The sequence below is a fragment of the Capricornis sumatraensis genome, chromosome X, assembly GCF_032405125.1.
Source record: "Capricornis sumatraensis isolate serow.1 chromosome X, serow.2, whole genome shotgun sequence".
Taxonomy (NCBI): domain Eukaryota; kingdom Metazoa; phylum Chordata; class Mammalia; order Artiodactyla; family Bovidae; genus Capricornis; species Capricornis sumatraensis.
This window is the reverse complement of record NC_091092.1, coordinates 107,392,103-107,410,473: the sequence shown is the minus strand read 5'-3', so window position 1 is coordinate 107,410,473 and position 18,371 is coordinate 107,392,103. Positions and strand designations below refer to the sequence as shown.

Sequence of the window (18,371 nt, the reverse complement as noted above, 5' to 3'; positions counted from 1 at the left end):
GCAAAGAGTCGGACACGACTGAGTGACTTCACTTTCAATTTTCACTTTCATGCATTGGAGAAGAAAACCGCAATCCACTCCACCATTCTTGCCTGGAGAATCCCAGGGACGGGGGAGCCTGGTGGGCTGCCATCTATGGGGTCACACAGAGTTGGACACAACTGAAGCAACTTAGCAGAAGCAGCAGGAGAAAGGGACTGGGCCTTTATGCTGCTGTGTTGATACAGTTCAGTTCAGTTCAGTTCAGTTCAGTCTCTCAGTCATGTCCGACTCTTTGTGATCCCATGAACTGCAGCACGCCAGGCCACCCTGTCCATCACCAGCACCCAGAGTCTACCCAAACCCATGTCCATTGAGTTGGATATGCCATCCAACCATCTCATCCTCTGTCATTGCCTTCTCCTCCTGCCCTCAATCTTTCCCAGCATCAGGGTCTTTTCCAGTGAGTCAGCTCTTCACATCAGGTGGCCAAAGTATTGGAGTTTCAGCTTCAACATCAGTCCCTCCAGTGAACACCCAGGACTTATCTCCTTTAGGATGGACTGGTTGGATCTCCTTGCAGTCCAAGGGACTCTCAAGAGTCTTCTCCAACACCACAGTTCAAAAGCATCAATTCTTCGGTGCTCAGCTTTCTTTATAGTCCACCTTTCACATCCATACATGACTACTGGAAAAACCATAGCCTTTACTAGATGGACCTTTGTTGGCAAAGTAATGTCTCTGCTTTTTAATATGCTGTCTAGGTTGGTCATAACTTTCCTTCCAAGGAATAAAGGTCTTTTAATTTCATGGCCTCAGTCACCATCAGCAGTGATTTTGGAGCCCAAACAAATAAAGTCAGCCACTGTTTCCACTGTTTCCCCATCTATTTGCCATGAAGTGATGCTATTGGATGCCATGATCTTAGTTTTGTGAATGTTTAGCTTTAAGCCAACTTATTCTCTGTCCTCTTTCACTTTCATCAAGAGGCTCTTTAGTTCTTCATTTTCTACCATAAGGGTGGTGTCATCTGCATATCTGAGGTTATTGATATTTCTCCCAGAAATCTTGATTCCAGCTTATGCTTCATCCAGCCCACTGTTTCTCATGATGTACTCTGCATATAAGTTAAATAAGCAGGATGATTTACAGGCTTGACATACTCCTTTTCCTATTTGGAACCAGTCTGTTGTTCCATGTCCAGTTCTAACTGTTGCTTCCTGCCCTGTATACAGATTTCTCAAGAGGCAGGTCAGGTGGTCTGGTATTCCTATCTCTTTCAGAATTTTCCACAGTTTATTGTGATCCACACAGTCAAAGTCTTTGGGCTTCCCTGGTAGCTCAGACGGTAAAGCGTCTGCCTCCAATGCAGGAGGCCCGGGTTCGATCCCTGGGTCAGGAAGATACCCTGGAAAAGGAAACAGCAACTCACTCAAGTGTTCATGCCTGGAAAATCCCATGGACCGAGGAGCTGGGTGGGCTACAATCTATGGGGTCACAAAGAGTTGGACACGACTGAGAGCATCACTTCACTTCACTTCAAAGGCTTTGGCATAGTCAATAAAGCAGAAATAGATGTTTTTCTGGAACTCTCTTGCCTTTTTGATGATCCAGCGGATCTTGGCAGTTTGATCTCTGGTTCCTCTGCCTTTTCTAAATCCAGCTTGAACGTCTGGAAGTTCATGGTTCATGTATTGCTGAAGCCTGGCTTGGAGAATTTTGAACATTACTTTATTAGCATTTGAGATGAGTACAATTGTGCAGTAGTTTGAACATTCTTTGGCATTGCCTTTCTTTGGGATTGGAATGAAAACTGACCTTTCAAATGGTATATCTTTCCTTTTCTCCTTAGCTTTTCACTTCCCTTCTCTTCACAGCTATTTGTAAGGCCTCCTCAAACAGCCATCTTGCTTTTTTGCATTTCTTTTTCTTGGGGATAGTCTTGATTCCTGTCTCCTGTACAATGTCATGAACCTCTGTCCATAGTTCGTCAGGCACTCTATCAGATCCAGTCCCTTAAATCTATTTCTCACTTCCACTGTATAGTCATAAGGGATTTGATTTAGGTCATACCTGAATGGTCTAGTGGTTTTCTCCACTTTCTTCAATTTCAGTCTGGATTTGGCAATAAGGAGTTCATGATCTGAGCCACAGTTAGTTCCCAGTCTTGTTCTTGCAGACTGTATAGAGCTTCTCCATCTTTGGCTGCAAAGAATATAATCAATCTGATTTCGGTGTTGACCATCTGGTGATGTCCATGCATAGAGTCTTCTCTTGTGTTGTTGGAAGAGGGTGTTTACTATGACCAGTGCGTTCTCTTGGCAAAACTCTATTAGCCTTTGCCCTGCTTCATTCTGTATTCCAAGACCAAATTTGCCTGTTACCCCAGGTGTTTCTTGACTTCCTACTTTTGCATTCCAGTCCTTTATAATGAAAAGGACATCTTTTTTGGGTGTTAGTTCTAGAAGGTCTTGTAGGTCTTCATAGTACTGTTCATCTTCAGCTTCTTCAGCATTACTGGTCGGGGCATAGACTTGGATTACCATGACAGTGAATGGTTTGCCTTGGAAACGAACAGAGATCATTCTGTTGTTTTTGAGATTGCATCCAAGTACTGCATTTCGGACTCTTTTGTTGACTATGATGGCTACTCCATTTCTTCTAAGGGATTCCTGCCCACACTAGTAGATATAATGGTCATCTAAGTTAAATTCATACACTGCAGTCCATCTTAGTTCGCTGATTCCTACAATGTCAGTGTTCACTCTTGTCATCTCCTGTTTGACCACTTGCAATTTGCCTTGATTCATGCTGTGTTGATTAGTCATTGAAAAGCGGACTACGTGTGGAAGGAGGTTTGACCTTGGAGGAGGCTTACTTTTTCCACTTAAGTCAATGTCTGAAGAGGGTTTGACCAGATCGCCATTTACCAGCATCATTCCTAGTAGCCACAGAAATAGATCCTTCATTCCTGAACAGGACTATGGTTGATGCAGCATAGCATTTACCACAGTTGCATTTGATGAAGAATGATAATGGAGAGAGAAGGGAGAAAAGAGAGTCAAGTGTATTTGTGATAGTAAGCAACTCCAAGGAAGGTGATAACATTAACTGTGAGAGAGAAGCCATTAGTAGGATGGATTTCCTAGTTAAGGAGGGAAAGCCCATTTCTATCTTAATTTGAGGTTATCTTTTTGTGTCAATAAATTTCAGGGTTGTCATTTCCTTCTCCAGGGTATCTTCCCAACCCAAGGATAGAACCTGTGTCTCCTGCCTTGCAGGAGGATTCTTTACCCACTGAGCCACCAGGGAAAACCATTTGTTTGTGACCAAAATAGAAAAGGGTGAGATGAGGGAAAAATTTGGATATTGAATATCTTATCTCTGTCTACAGAGTTGTAGAAATTCACCAGGATTATTTATTGAACTAGGAGTCATTTAAATTTATGAACAAATAGGCTGAAATAATTTGGTACGTGAATCATAGCATGGTGGCCTAAAATGATCTCTAAACATTGAATAGGATTTTTACACTTAAAACTAATTTAATGTTATGTGTAGATTTTATCTCAATTAAAAATACATATTAAAAAAAGACATTTCATAAACCATTCACTTACAGTGTCAAGTATTTAATTGTTTAGCATATTACTTGAACACAGTTCAATACTATTCTTTTTTTATTTCACAGTAGAAAAATAAATGCTGAGAATCCACATTTTAAGATGGTTTCCAGTCATGTTAGTAAATTTAATCTCTACCCTGAGCATTCAAGATAAAGCAGTCTTAGTCTCTCATATTTGTGACCCTTGACAGGCTGAGAGCTCCAGAAAGTAGGTAATGATGATAATTTTGAGGTAACCCACAATTACCCTGTATTTTTTTTCAATGGCAGCGGAAGGTGCTTTTTCACTTGCTGAAAAGTGATTGTATTTATTCAGTTCAACACAACTGTGAATTATAACTAAGATTTATTTCTACAAATTTGCAATTCGAAAGTTCTTATGCTGGAATGAGATCTATTATGACATTGGCACAAGAAAGCCTCCTCCAAACGATTGCAAAGAGGTTTTAGTCAGCTTTGCTAAAGACTTTTAAAAATTTCTGTTCAGTGAACTTCTGCTTAATGTCAAAACAAAGTGTTTAATGTGTGCATAACAAAGTTCTTATGTTAGGCCTATGTTTAAACAAGATAGGATTAGTTTTTATAGCTGGCACCCCACTACTCTCTGACATAATACACTATCTAGAAAGAAATGTATTACCAGTTTGAAATACAAATTCAGTTCAAAATTTGATTTCTAATATTGTGTGTGATGAGAAGCCTGCTTGTCATGTGTATATTCAGAATGTGATTCCGAGCAAGAGCAGTGCTATTTAAATATGCATTTTTTAATTTAAAGTCTGGGTAGTGTATTCTTGCTAACTGCCACATTGCAATGGCAGAATTGCACATCTTTTACTTTGCTATCTCTTATCTTACTGGGTCACAAAGGAACATGTTCAAAATGTGCATGTGACTTCAATCTCCAATTACGTCGTTCTCTGGTTGGGCAACCTTGGCAGTATACTTAGTGTCTCTGATTATCAGATTTTTTTTACATGTAAAATATAGATAATACTTTAACTTTCAGGGTAGTTATGGGCATAAAATGGAGATATATGAAAAGTGCTCATCTGGTAGGTCTTAAACTAATATTTAGCACCCTTATTTAATATGCTAACTCCATTTTTGAAAATTCTCTGACATGATATGGGTATATGGGAGGATTTAGGGCTTCTTTTGTTTCCACTCTCTCCTAGTTGATATTGAAAATGGCAGAGGCGGTTCTATCAAAAGCTTGGCTGAAATAGAATTTGGATCTTGCTGGCTTATTCCCACCAGTGTTGTAGACTGTATATAGTTATAGGAGCATAAAAACCAGTTAGATGCCACTGGTATTTCAAAACAAATGCTGGCTGCTATAAATGCCATAAAGCATTTTCATGCTCTTTTAGATGAAGGAAATGGTTTGCAGAAACAGGGCCTTGAGGCAGTGCAGAGAGAATGAATTGAGTTTGTTTGGATCCTCTCATGGTCCTCTGGGCTCTCCTCTTAGTTTTCCCTGTCTCTGCTTTCCCAGACAGCCTCTGCTCTGATAGTGGATAAAAGCTCTACCTGCCTGAGTGGGATTAACCTGGGTGAAGCTTGTGAACACTAGATATGTCTTCTGCCCCAACCCCAAAGTCAAAATCAGCATTAACTCTAGTCTCAAGGTCTGCTCATATACTTGGCTCGAGATAAATTCATACATGTTAATAGATCAAAGAAGGAGGCAAATTTTGCATTTTCTGCCTTTGTGCAGGATGTTCTGTCCTCTGAGTTTCAGACTAACACTGGCCTGCAGACCAACACCTGACACGTAGCAGCAGGTATCCAGTTAGTATCAAAGGGAAGAAGTAATACCGTTCAAAAATTATTTCTAAAATATTTTTTAAATTGCTTAGTAGTACAGTAGAGGAGTGCAGTAAAATATGAGTACAAGGAAGATTTACAAACTTAGAGAAAAGTATAAATTCAGAAACTGCATCTATTCTGTCAAACTAAGATATTCCTGAGATTCCAGTGTTTGCCTTGGAACCCACATTTAATTGGTACAACATTCACTCATAATTGATGATCATGTATCAGAGACGTAGTTCTCCCTAGGAATGCAAGGCAGACTGTAGATGCTTTCTTGAATATAAGTTCAGGTTGCTCTTGGAAGAAGGCTCTAGTGGCTATTGAATTTACCCTATGATATTCTGGTTAAAAACTTCATATTTGAATTTTGAACTACTGATATATATAAAATATACCTATATATAGTATATATGCATATACATACACACATATATATCATTATTATTAAGAAGATAAAACTTTCTCCCTCTTTCCCCACCTCTCTCCCTCTTACCCTTTCTCCTATGTGTATATATGTTATGTGTGTGTGTGTGTCCTGCTTTACTAGTCAAAAGAATTTGTGTGTTTTGTAAGGAGTTATTTGCAGTAAAATTAGCAAGTCATGGGCTTTTCTCATGTAAAACTTTTACTGAAGAATCTCATAGAGGGGGGTTTCTGTAAATAATTTTTCATACATTTAAATGAAAATTTTCAAATTCAAAGCATCCTTCAAAGAGGCTTTCTAGTATACGTGAAATTAAACATAACCTATTGAAATCGAAAACCATTTTTTGTCTTTTAATTTTTTCTCTCTTTTATTGAAGTATACTTGATACACACACACACACACACACACATATTCTTTTTTAATATTATTTTCCATTATGATTTATCATAGAATATTGACTGTAGTTCCCTGTGCTATGCAATAGGACCTTGTTTATCCATTCCCTATATAAGAGCTTACATCTACTAACCACAAACTCCCATTCTATTCTTCCCCCCCCCCCCACTGGCAGCCATGAGTCTGTTCTCTATGTATGTGAGTTTGTTTCTGTTTCATAGATAGGTTCATTTGTGCCATACTTTGGATTCCACATATAAGTGATATGATATGGGATTTATCTTTCTCTTCCTGACTTACTTCACTTAATATGATAGTCTCTAGTTCTATCCATGTTGCTGCAAATGGCATTGTTCTCTTCTTTTTATGACTGAGTAGTATTCTATTGTATATATATATACCACAACTTTTTTTATCCATTCATCTGTCAGTGGACTTTTAGGTTGTTTTCATGCTTTGGCTATTGTGAATAGTGCTGCAACAAATATTGGGGTGCATGTATCTTGTTGAATTATAGTTTTATCTAGATATATGCCCAGGAGTGGGATGGCTAGATCATATGGCAACTCTATTTTTAGTTATTTGAGGAGCCTCCATACTGTTTTTCATAGTGACTGTACCAACTTTTATTCCCACCAACAGAGTAGGAGGATTCCCTTTTTTCCACACCCTTTCCAGCATTTATTATTTGTAGACTTTTTAATGGTGGCCATTTTAATCGGTGTGAGGTGGTACCTCACTGTAGTTTTGATTTGTATTTCTCTAATAATTAGTGATGTTGAACATTTTTTTTCATGTGCCTGTTGGCTATCTGTATTTAAATATTTTTTTCTTAACATGAAACTACTTCAAAAAGTTTTGCAAATTGTGTTGAACGCTTGCTTATTGACATTCTGCAGTTTTATAAAATGTGACTGCTCTCTTTTTACCCTGTGGATGGGGCCTAAGGATGTTTTTTAATGCTATAATTCATTTTTATCTCATACAGGAATTAATCATAAAAATAAAGTGAAAATAAAATAAAATATAAATGAGGACTTTTCATGGAGGCTTAAGAAGCCACCTTCACAATGCAGTGAATCCAAACAAATGAGCAATCATTTATATTTGATATCAGTGAAATATACATGACTTTATAGAAGAAGAGGAGATGTACATAGAGATTTTAGTTAGATAGATATATAAAAGTCTTCTCGCTATTTAAATAGGATGCCTTCATTAATTACCCTGTATTAATTACCTTGCACATGACATTGCCTAGTGCTAGAAAGATACTCATTGGGGCTGTGAATTTAACACATCCTGCTTATGCAATACTTCCAATTTGGGGTGACAGTTCTCAGTTTCTGTCAATGTCCTGGTTAGAAGTGGTGTGTATAATATCTGAAACACACAGTATATTTTTTAACACCTTTGTTGCAGAATGATTGATATACAATAAGTTGTAGATATTCAAAATACAATTTGAGAAGACTTAACGTATGTATTAAAAGACGCTTACTCCTTGGAAGAAAAGTTATGACCAACCTAGATAGCATATTGAAAAGCAGAGACATTACTTTGCCGACTAAGGTCCATCTAGTCAAGGCTATGGTTTTTCCAGTGGTCGTGTATGGATGTGACAGTTGGACTGTGAAGAAAGCTGAGCGCCGAAGAATTGATGCTTTTGAACTGTGGTGTTGGAGAAGACTCTTGAGAGTCCCTTGGACTACAAGGAGATCCAACTGGTCCATTCTGAAGGAGATCAGCCCTGGGATTTCTTTGGAAGGAATGATGCTAAAGCTGAAACTCCAGTGCTTTGGCCACCTCATGTGAAGAGTTGACTCATTGGAAAAGACTCTGATACTGGGAGGGATTGGGGGCAGGAGGAGAAGGGGCTGACAGAGGATGAGATGGCTGGATGGCATCCCTGACTCGATGGACGTGAGTCTGAGTGAACTCCAGGAGTTGGTGATGGACAGGGAGGCTTGGCATGCTGCGATTCATGGGGTCGCAAAGAGTCGGACACAACTGAGTGACTGAACTGAACTGAACTGAACATATGTATATGGGCTGCTCTGGTGGCTCAGATGGTAAAGAATCTGCCTGCAATGTGGGAGACCTGGGTTTGATCCCTGGATTGGGAAGATCCCCTGGAGGAAGTCATGGCAACCCATTCCAGTATTCTTGCCTGGAGAATCCCCATGGACAGAGAAGCCTGGTGGGCTACAGTCCATGGGGTTACAAAGAGGTGGACACAGCTGAGTGACTAAGCACAGCACAGCAACATATATACCCATGAATCCATTGATTTAATTCAAATAATGAATATGTTTCACCCCTTAAAGTTTCTTTGTGTCCATTTTTAATCTTTTTGCCTCTGCTCTCCTTCTGCCCAATGCCACCCTTGCCCTGGACAACCATTTATCTGTTTTCTGTCACTTTATATGCATCTTACAGCACTGTGTGTGTATGTGTGTGTGTGTGTAAAATCACACATTATGCACCCTTTTTTTGATGTTTCATTTTGTGTATCATAATTATTTTGAGATCCATCTGTACAGTGTATGTTTCAATAATTTATTCCTTTCATTGCTGAGTAATAGTCCCTAGAATGGATATATCGTAGTTTGTTCGTCTGTTTACCTATGGATGGACATTTGGGTTTTGGCATGTTGTGCTAATTACATGAAAAGCTATTATGAGCATTCATATATGTGTCTTTCTATGGGCATATACTTTCATTCCTCTTGGGTAAATCACTTATGTATAGAATGACTGGATAACACAGTTATTGAATTTATAACATTTAAAGAAACTGCTAGACAGTTTTTCAAAAAGATTATTTCTTTTTCCATTCCCACCAGCAGTGTATAAATGTTCCGTTTTGTCTACATACTAAAATAAGGATAGTGATTTCAATATTTTTCATTTTAACTTGTGTGTAATGCTATTGCAGTGTGGTTTTAATTTATATTTCCATAATGAATAATAAATAATTTTGAGCATATCTTCTGTTCTTGTTTTGTCTTCCATGTGAAAAGTAAAAATAAAAGCAAACATGTTAGTCATTCAGTTGTGTCCAACTCTTTGTGACCCCATGGACTGTAGCCTGCCAGGCTCCTCTGTCTATGGAATTTTCCAGGCAAGAATACTGTACTGGATTGCCATTCCCTTCTCCAGGGTTTCTTCATGACCCAGGGATTGAACCCAGATCTTCCGCATTGCAGGCAAATTCCTTACCATCTGAGCCACCTTGTTATCTATATGCCTTCTTCATTGAAATGCTTTTTCAAGTCTTTTGTTCATGCCCCCATTGAATTGTCTGTTTTCTTATTGTTGAATCTTTAGACTTTTTAAAACTATATTCTAGATATATTCCCTTTATTATATACATGCTTTACAAATTTTTCTCCCAATATGTAGTTTTTGTCTTAATTTGATTAATAGTATCTATAGAATAGCAAAAGTGTGTATTTTACCCAGCTTTATTGAGGTTTAATAGACAAATTAAATTTGTATGTTCTTAAGATGCAAAATGTGACAATTTGATATACATATATTATATGAAGTGATTATAGAAGTTTTCAATTGTAATGAAATATAATTTATCAGTTTTTTTTTTCTTTTACATTCAGGAAGAAGCATGTGTTTTTAACTGCAATCTAGACTATCACTGCTTGCTTCTGTAATGAAATCATAGGTTCTTGCTAAAGTTAAATTATAATCCACCATTCTCTACAACAGAAATCTGAATCCTGTAGATTTTGATAATCCTTTATAATCCTTTCCTGTTGTCTTTAGTTTCTTGATGTACTCGTGTCAGAATGTATTATAGAAAGAGCAAACAGTATAATTCCATGCACAAAGAAGTGGAGCCTATAAGACTACCATCAGGAGCTTAACTGTCATAGGTTTAAATTAAGAGTTTAAAAAGTGGGAGATGAGTTCTTATGGCAGTGCAGCTGCAGCCCTCAGTTTCTTTATCTCTGTTCTTTATCAGCCACATGATTTTGTTTTTCCACCTTGCCTCTTGGTTCCCTAAGGAGAAATAAAACAAAAGAAAGTGAATCAGAAATAAGGATAAAACAAAGAAAGGAAAAAATGACAGAGAAGGAGGAAGAGGGCGAGAATTCCTTAGACTTTCATTTTTAGTCTCGTTATTCAAATTTTAAAGGGTAGTATGATGTTAGAGACCCACTCCAGTATTCTCGCCTGGGAAATCCCATGGACAGAGGAGCCTGGTGGGCTACAGTCCATGAGGTTGCAAGAGTTGGATACAACATAGCAACTAAATAACAGTGATATTTGAGAAACAGCAATTAAGATTAATTTGATCATGTGTAATATAATGTGCATAGAACAAATACTTATAGAAAAAACTTCTTGACAGTTAATGTGCCTCCAAGAAATTCTTAAGTGGATAAAATTCTAGCTATACAGTGATTTTTCCAAAACAGTTCTCCTCATTAGCAAGAGGGAGTGGTGAAGATCCATTGGAAGGAGCAGGAAGGATGTGAGGGAACCAAGAACAAAGAGTCAAAGACCTTGCCAAGTTTAACTGTTGCCATGGAATCTTCCTTTTGCAGGTTTTGTAAGGGATGATATATTTTAGGTGATCAGTGAGCAGTATCTGAGAGTTATCACGTTAGGTCAAAATAAGTATTTTTGAGGTATGTGAGTGATATTTCTGTTTTTCTGATTAAATGCCCATTTATTCCGTGATATTTACACATGGTTTAATGTGCCATTTCCCATATTCTATGTCAGGTAAATATATGTGCCTTTGTCACTTACTAACTGTATGACCTGGAGTAAGTTACCCAATCTTCTCTATACCCTCAGTTGCTCAGCTTTAAAATAAATTCAGTGAGTAATTAACTGATATATTTATGAAAGTGGTTAAGTAGGTAATGAATGTGAAGCATTTTGCATTTGCCTAACACAGAATAATCATTCAGTAAATATTTTTTCATTATTTTCAAAAGAAATTAATGTGAAATTACATTACTCAGTCTATAAATTTGAGTTTGATATTTACATTTTACAAGAGAGTATGAAATTAGAGAAAATAATTCCTAATTTTTAAAAATGACTTATATACTAGGGGTTTGTTTTATTTACTATTCAAACATTTAGACTATTTACAAAGGAAACATAATCCATTTCTCAAAATACAAGTTTGTGCTATTAAAAAACATAACAGCTATAATTATGATTCCTATTAGAAATTTTGTAACACTCATTCAAACTGAAAATCTCCACTAAATGAACAATGTTGTATTTTAGAGAGTTGCTTTTGTTCACTACTATAATTCTGTGACACTTACAGTTTTTCCAAAGTAGTCTAATAATTTTCCTACAACTCTGATAAACTCAAGCACCGATAATCAAGGTTTTATTTTTTTTTTTCCATTTTGAGTTACTTGGCTTTGGCCAGAAAAGAGGAATACAGGGAATGAATTAATCACATGTACATATATATTGTGGCAAAATATCATCATCATTTGAAATACATATTCTTCTCATAATTATTTACTGCATTTTGTTTGAAGGTTCATTACTACCAGTCATGTTGCTGAGTCTACAGTTATTCTTCATAATAAAAGTTTATAAGAAGTTGACCACATATCTCTTCTACCATAGTTAATTAATAACTGAAAATAAAATGCATTTAAAAATGTGATTGTTCAGAAATAAAACTTATATCACCAATGAAAAAGTTTTTCACTTTTTAAATCAGTGGTGTAATTCCAAGATACATTTTTAAAATGTTATTTCAATTAAAATGTAAGCTACTAAATAGACCTTTAATTTCTCTTATAATTCTCTTCATCCATTTCTGTGTTTTTAGATGAATATGTAATTTATCATTTTGGTATATAACATATGGTCTTACACTCATATAGGACTTTTGAGCTGTTTTTCAAACAGTTGTCAAATTTCTCTCTGCCATAATAGGGTAATAAAAATACAATAATGTTTAAATGGGCATGTTGGAGGAAGAAAAATGTGTCAAGTATATAAATAACTGAAATGAGAAAGAATAGAGGAAGTGTCCTTTTAATTCTTGAAATTATTTCATAGTATTTAAAGTAGTGATTAGGTTCCCTTATTATTTAGTACACATATTAACATATGTAAGTTTATCCAAATAATGGTTTTATCTAACTGAATTGTTTTATTAGTTTTCTTTTCTAATTGTTCATTGCTGGTGTACATAAATTTACCCTTCATTCATTCATTCCTGAAATGAGTCTCATTTGATTTTGGTATATAATTCTTTTGATATGCTGCTGATTTTCTAGTATTTTATTGAAATTTTTGAATCAGTGTTTATTGGGATATTAGATTTTAGTTTTCTTATACTGTCTTTGTCTAGTTTTTGTATCATGGCAATGCTCGCCTCCTAGAATGAGTTAGAAATTTTTCCCTCCTCCTCAGTATTTTGAAAATGTTAATTCTTCTTTAAATGTTTGGTAGAATTAAACAGTGAGTGTTTTAATTTCCATCTTGTGCTGGGCTTTCTCTGCAGGGAGATTTTGATTAATTATTTAATTTTCTTCCTAATTTTGTGTCTATTCAAGTTTTCTATTATTCATACCTCAGTGAGTGTTTTAGGAAATTATCCATTTCATTTAAGTTTATACAATTTTTGGCACATAATTGTTTATAATATTCTCATATATATGCATATATAATGCTTTTTATTTTGGTAAAAATAATAGTAATGCCCTACTTTATTTCTGATTTTATTCATTTGAGTCTTCTCTCTTTTTTTCCTAGTCCATCTAGCTAATGATCTACCACTTCTGTTGTTTTTTTCAAAGAACAAACTTTTTTTTTGTTTGTTTCCTTTATTTTTCTGTTCTGTGCTGGAGTCCAGCTCCAGCAGCCAGGGAATCAGCCTGAAGGGGTGAGTGGTGTCTGCGGCGGATGATGATGTAGCCTCTGACTCATAGTACAGAACTACATGTTTATTTTGAGCTTCAGGTTCTCTTTTATACTTTGACGAAAGCATTAGGCCAGAGGTTTGACATTTTCAGTTTCCCCCACCCAGATTTACAGTCTCCAGAAATCATTGTTGTCCTTCAAACAGAGTTCCTGCTTCAGGGATTCTCTCAGAATGGGCTTTACTATCTATTATCTACTTTCTCTTATGTGTCCTATACTTAACTTGTGATTGTATTGTAACTCATGCCACATTCCACAGTTTATTTCTTATCTTTCTAAATCCTGTTTGCCCCTAGCATCTTAAGATCACTATCTCCTAAAAAGGCTTCTAGCTATTCTTAATTATTCCTAAACCCTAAACTCAGCAAAATTCTTTTGCCATAAATATTTCCCTCACAAACAGGTCTCAGATAACAATCCTTCCCATGGTCTCAAGCTGCAGCCTACATGCTCATCCTGGAACATTCTTTATAAAGATCCTTGAACAAATGTCAATAGTTACTTTATAGATTATTTTCTGGGCACAACTGCAGAAGGCTTTGTGCTTTCTCATGTTTCTCTCAAGAACAATAAGCACCTTAACATTCTTTCCAGCCAACTCAATGGAAGAAAGGAAAGTACAAGTCAGAATCAGAAGGCCTAACTCCTTCATCCTGGGTCCATGCCTGTGGGACAAGGAAGAGGGGGTTGGGGGCTGTGCCTCCATTTTGTCAGTAATGCCTAATGCTGCTCCTGACAGTTCTGTATATTATTTCCCTCCATTCTAAATTTTTTTTTTCTTACTGCTAGTTTTGGGTTTAATTTGCTCTTCTTTTTGTAGTTCATATAGTGTACAGTTAGGTTGTTGATTTGAGATTATTCATTCTTTTAATGAAATTGTTTACTGCTATACATTTCCCTCAGCACTGCTCTTATTGCATCCTTTGTTTTATATGCTATGTTTTCATTTTCAATTTTTTCAAGATATTTTCTAATTTTTATTGTGATTTATTCTTTGAAATATTGTTTGAGTATGTTGTTTAATTTTCAAATTTATACATTTCATTCTTCTGTTATTTATAATTTCATTCCATTGTGATGAGGAAAAATGCTTTGTGCAATTTCAATATTTTAAAATTTATTATTAAGATTTACTTCATGGTTTTACATGTGATCTACTCTAAACATTGTTCCTTATTCATTTGAAAATAATGTGTCTTCTGCTGCTGTTTTGTGGGAAGTTCTATGTAAGTCAGTTAGGTCTAGTTGTTTTATAGTATTGTTCACATCCTCTATTTCCATATTTGTCTTCTGTCTAGTTGTTCTATCCATTAATGAATGTGGGATATTGAGGTCTCCAGCTATTATTGTAGGATTATCTATTTCTCCTGGTTTTATCAATTTTTTTCTTCATATATTTTGGGCCTCTGTTTTTAGGCGTGTATAGGTCTATAGGTTTTAATCTAATATTGCTATATTGAATCTTTTTTATTTAATAATTGTTACTATTGCAAAATGATCATGTTAAATCTAAACATCAATCAGTGCACACTTAGAATTCTTTTCTTGTATTGAGAACTTTTAAGATTTACTCTCTTAGCAACTTTCTACTATGCAATACAGTATTATTAGCTGTAGTCATCATGCTGTACATTACATTCCCATGAATTATTTTATAACAAGAAATTTGTACCTTTTGACTCCCTTCACCCTTTTCACTAACCCCACCCCCACACTTTGCCTCTGACAACCACCAATCTGTACTCTGTATATATAAGCTCATTTTTGTTTGTTTACTGTTTTTTTAGTTAACTGAATGTTTATTAATGTATAGTGCCTTTTGGTTTCTTGTACATTTTTTGATATCTAATAAATGAATGGTTTCCAAAATACAGTTTAAAATACTAATAAGAACAGGAAAATAACCCAATTTTAAAAACTGTCAAAAAATCTGGAGAGACACCTCACTGAAGAAAATATTCTGATAGGAAATAAGCATATAGAAAGGTTTCCAAAATCATATGTCTTTTTAGGGAACTGCAAATTAAAACAACAATGAGATAACGCTACATACCTATTAGGATGGCTAAATCCAGAAGCCCTGACAATACCAAATGCTGGTAAAGATGTAGAACAGTTGGAACTCTCACTCATTAATGGTGAGAATACAAAATGGTACAGTGGTACAGGTGCTTTAGAAGACAATTTAACAGTCCATTACAAAACAAAACATACTCATAACATGATCCAGCAATCATCAGCTCGTTTTGTATTTACCCAAATGAGTTCATACTTTATGTCCATACAAAAATTTACACATGGATGTTTATAACAACTTTATTCATGATCACCAAAATGTGGAGGCAGCCCTGATGTCCTACAGTAGGTGAATGGATACATAGTGGTATATCCATACAATTGGATATTTTTTAGTAATAAAAACAAATGACAAAAAGACTGGACAAAGCTTAAATGTATGTTGCTTAGTGAAAGAAGCCAATCTGAAAAGGCCATCTATACAACATGCTGCAAAGACCAGTGGTTGCCAGTTCTGGGAAGGAGAGTTTGTGGGGGAGGGATGAATGAGTGGGATACAGGGTATTTGAGGGGGGGATATGAAACTATTCTCTGATACTATAATGGTAGATAGATGAAGGGCTTACCTTGTGGTTTAGCTGGTAAAGAATTGGCCTGTAATGTCTGGCTAGATCCCTTGGAGAAGGAAAAGGCTATGCACTCCATTATTCTGGCCTGGAGAATTCCATGGATTGTATAGTCCATGGAATCGCAAAGAGTTGGACATGACTGAGCGACTTTCACTTTCACTTTCAGATAGATGATATTATACATTTGTCAAAGTCGTAGGATGTACAACACAAAGAGTGAACCAGAATGTCAGCTATGGACTTTAGTTATTAATTATATATTATTATCAGCTCATCACCTATAAGTAATGTACCATCTAATGCAGGATGTTTATAATAGGGGAAACTATGGGAGGTATATGGGAACTCTCTGTACTTTACACTCATTTTTTGTAAGCATTAAACTCTTAAAAAAGTAAAATCTATTAATTTAAGAAAATGTGGACTTTAAATCACAATGCTCATGTTCAAATTCCAGCTGTGTTATTAAATGCTGATTGACCTTGAGCAAGCTACTGAACTTTCTTGTGTCACAGTTTCACTTCTTTAAAATGGGGATAGTAATAGGAGTTATCTCATAGATATGTTTTGGAAAAAGTTGTCAGCTTTTGTAAATCCCTGGAACAATGCCTGGCATATAGTAAGTCCTACATAAGCATAAACTATGTAGTCATTTAATTCCCAAAGCAACTAGCACCATTTTACAAATGAGGTAAGTGACATGTTCAAGGCTAAATTTGCAGTAGTAGAGTCAAGAATTTGAATCCACATTCTATCAAAAGCCTGATATTCTTTCCACTATATATCCTGTCTTTCCACAATCTGTTTGTGAGCATATACCAAGCTCCTATGTAAAATAAGAAAGCCATGTTTATAATATGACATGAAGTTTAACTTGTAACTTAGGTGCCTTTGTGATATTTAAAAACAAGGGAATTGAAAATAATAAGATAGGAATGATATCAGCAAGATGGCAGAGTAGAAGATCCACCAATTGTATCCCTCTTCAGCACAATCATTTGAAAGCCTTCCAAGGACAAAAGTGCCATTATGGGATCCAGGTAGGAGACCACGAAACCCTGGTGGAGTCCAAAACCAAGGAGGACCATTTTGAAAAGGCAGGCTTATGTTCAGATGACAGTCTTGCCACCTGTGATCATGGCTACAGACCAGAAAACACCCCTATGGATTGTTACAGTTCCATTTGACTTTGGTCCTGCCATTAGCATTATCTGCCAAGGAATTTAGCAGGAGTCATACCTGCCCATGCCCTGTATAACAGGCCCACAGAATTCAGTCCCATGTGTGGACCCCGAAGTGGTCCATGACACAGCTTCAGTCCCTCTTAGCCACCACTTCTACCTACCTGGGGACCATCTGGGAGACATGCCTGTCTGTGCCCCTGTGGTAGGCCCTCCAACTTTGGTTCAACTGCAGGTCCTGAAATGACCCTGTGACTCAGCTCCAACTACTCATAGCCATGATCTGGGAACACTCGTACGAGAAGACATGCTTATCTATATTCAGAGGTATGTCCCCATATTATGTTCTGTCTGTACTGTCAGAACTGCTTGCCCAAGGACCTAGTGTTTTAACTGCAGATAATGAAAGGTTGTTGCTGAACCAGGAAAAGACACTGGAATTATTAGCCTCTGGAGGAGAAGAATTTAATCCGGGGCCAGAGATGAGGCTTGATTGCTCAGAGCTTTTGTGTAATAAAGTTTTATTAAAGTATAAAGGAGACAGAGAAAGCTTCTGACATAGACATCAGAAGGGGGAAGAAAGAGTACCCCCTTGCTAGTGCTAGCAGTGGAGTTATATATTCTCCAATGAATCAAAAGAATGTCTGGAGGTTGTAAAGACCTCATCAGACCTACTCCCATAATTTGCATTTTAAGATAACAGGATTAGCCAGAAGGTTTAATCCAGAGACTGTCCTCAGGCAGGATACATTATTGTTATATAATCCTAAGGAATGTAGAGGGAAAAAGTTTGTCCTTTCTTCCTCTTTGAGAATTCCAGACCCCTCTCTCCTTGGGAACCCCTAGACTTCTTATCAACCTGCCTAGGAAATGACTCTCTCAATACTTGTTAAAGTGATCCTGTTTAGAATAGGGTCTTTGCAGATATAATCAAATTAAAATGAAGTCATGCTGAATTAGGGTGAGCCCTGACCCAATATGACTGTTGTCCTTATAAGAAGAGGAAAATAGACACAAGTAGGTACAGGAGAGAACACCATGCAAAGATGAAGGCAGACTGGAATGATACATCTAGAAACCAAGGAATGCCAAGAATTGCTGGTAAACAGCAGAAACTAGGAGAGGGACATGGAACAGATCCAACTCAGAATCTCCAGAAGGAACCAACCCTGCCGGCACCTGGCAAACATGTAGCCTCTAGATCTGTGAGAAAATAAATATCTGTCCAAATACCAATTCATATCCATATATATCTTTTAAACACAAATATATACACACAGACCTACCACATAGCAGGTCATATGAGACATGAAGCTCTGTAAATGGCTGCTTTCACTCAGAGTATCATGGATGTGTTTTCAATTCAG

At 36.5% G+C, this 18,371-nt stretch overlaps 1 protein-coding gene and 1 non-coding gene across 2 annotated transcripts in view; both read left to right on the top strand.

The window, feature by feature from the left end:
• The window catches only part of CFAP47 (cilia and flagella associated protein 47), a 504,236-nt gene that overhangs the window by 344,679 nt on the left and 141,186 nt on the right, over positions 1 to 18,371 (top strand). The window lies entirely within an intron of this gene.
• TRNAW-CCA (transfer RNA tryptophan (anticodon CCA)) lies at positions 1,310 to 1,382 on the top strand. The gene has a single exon. It is a non-coding gene; the product is annotated as a tRNA-Trp (tRNA).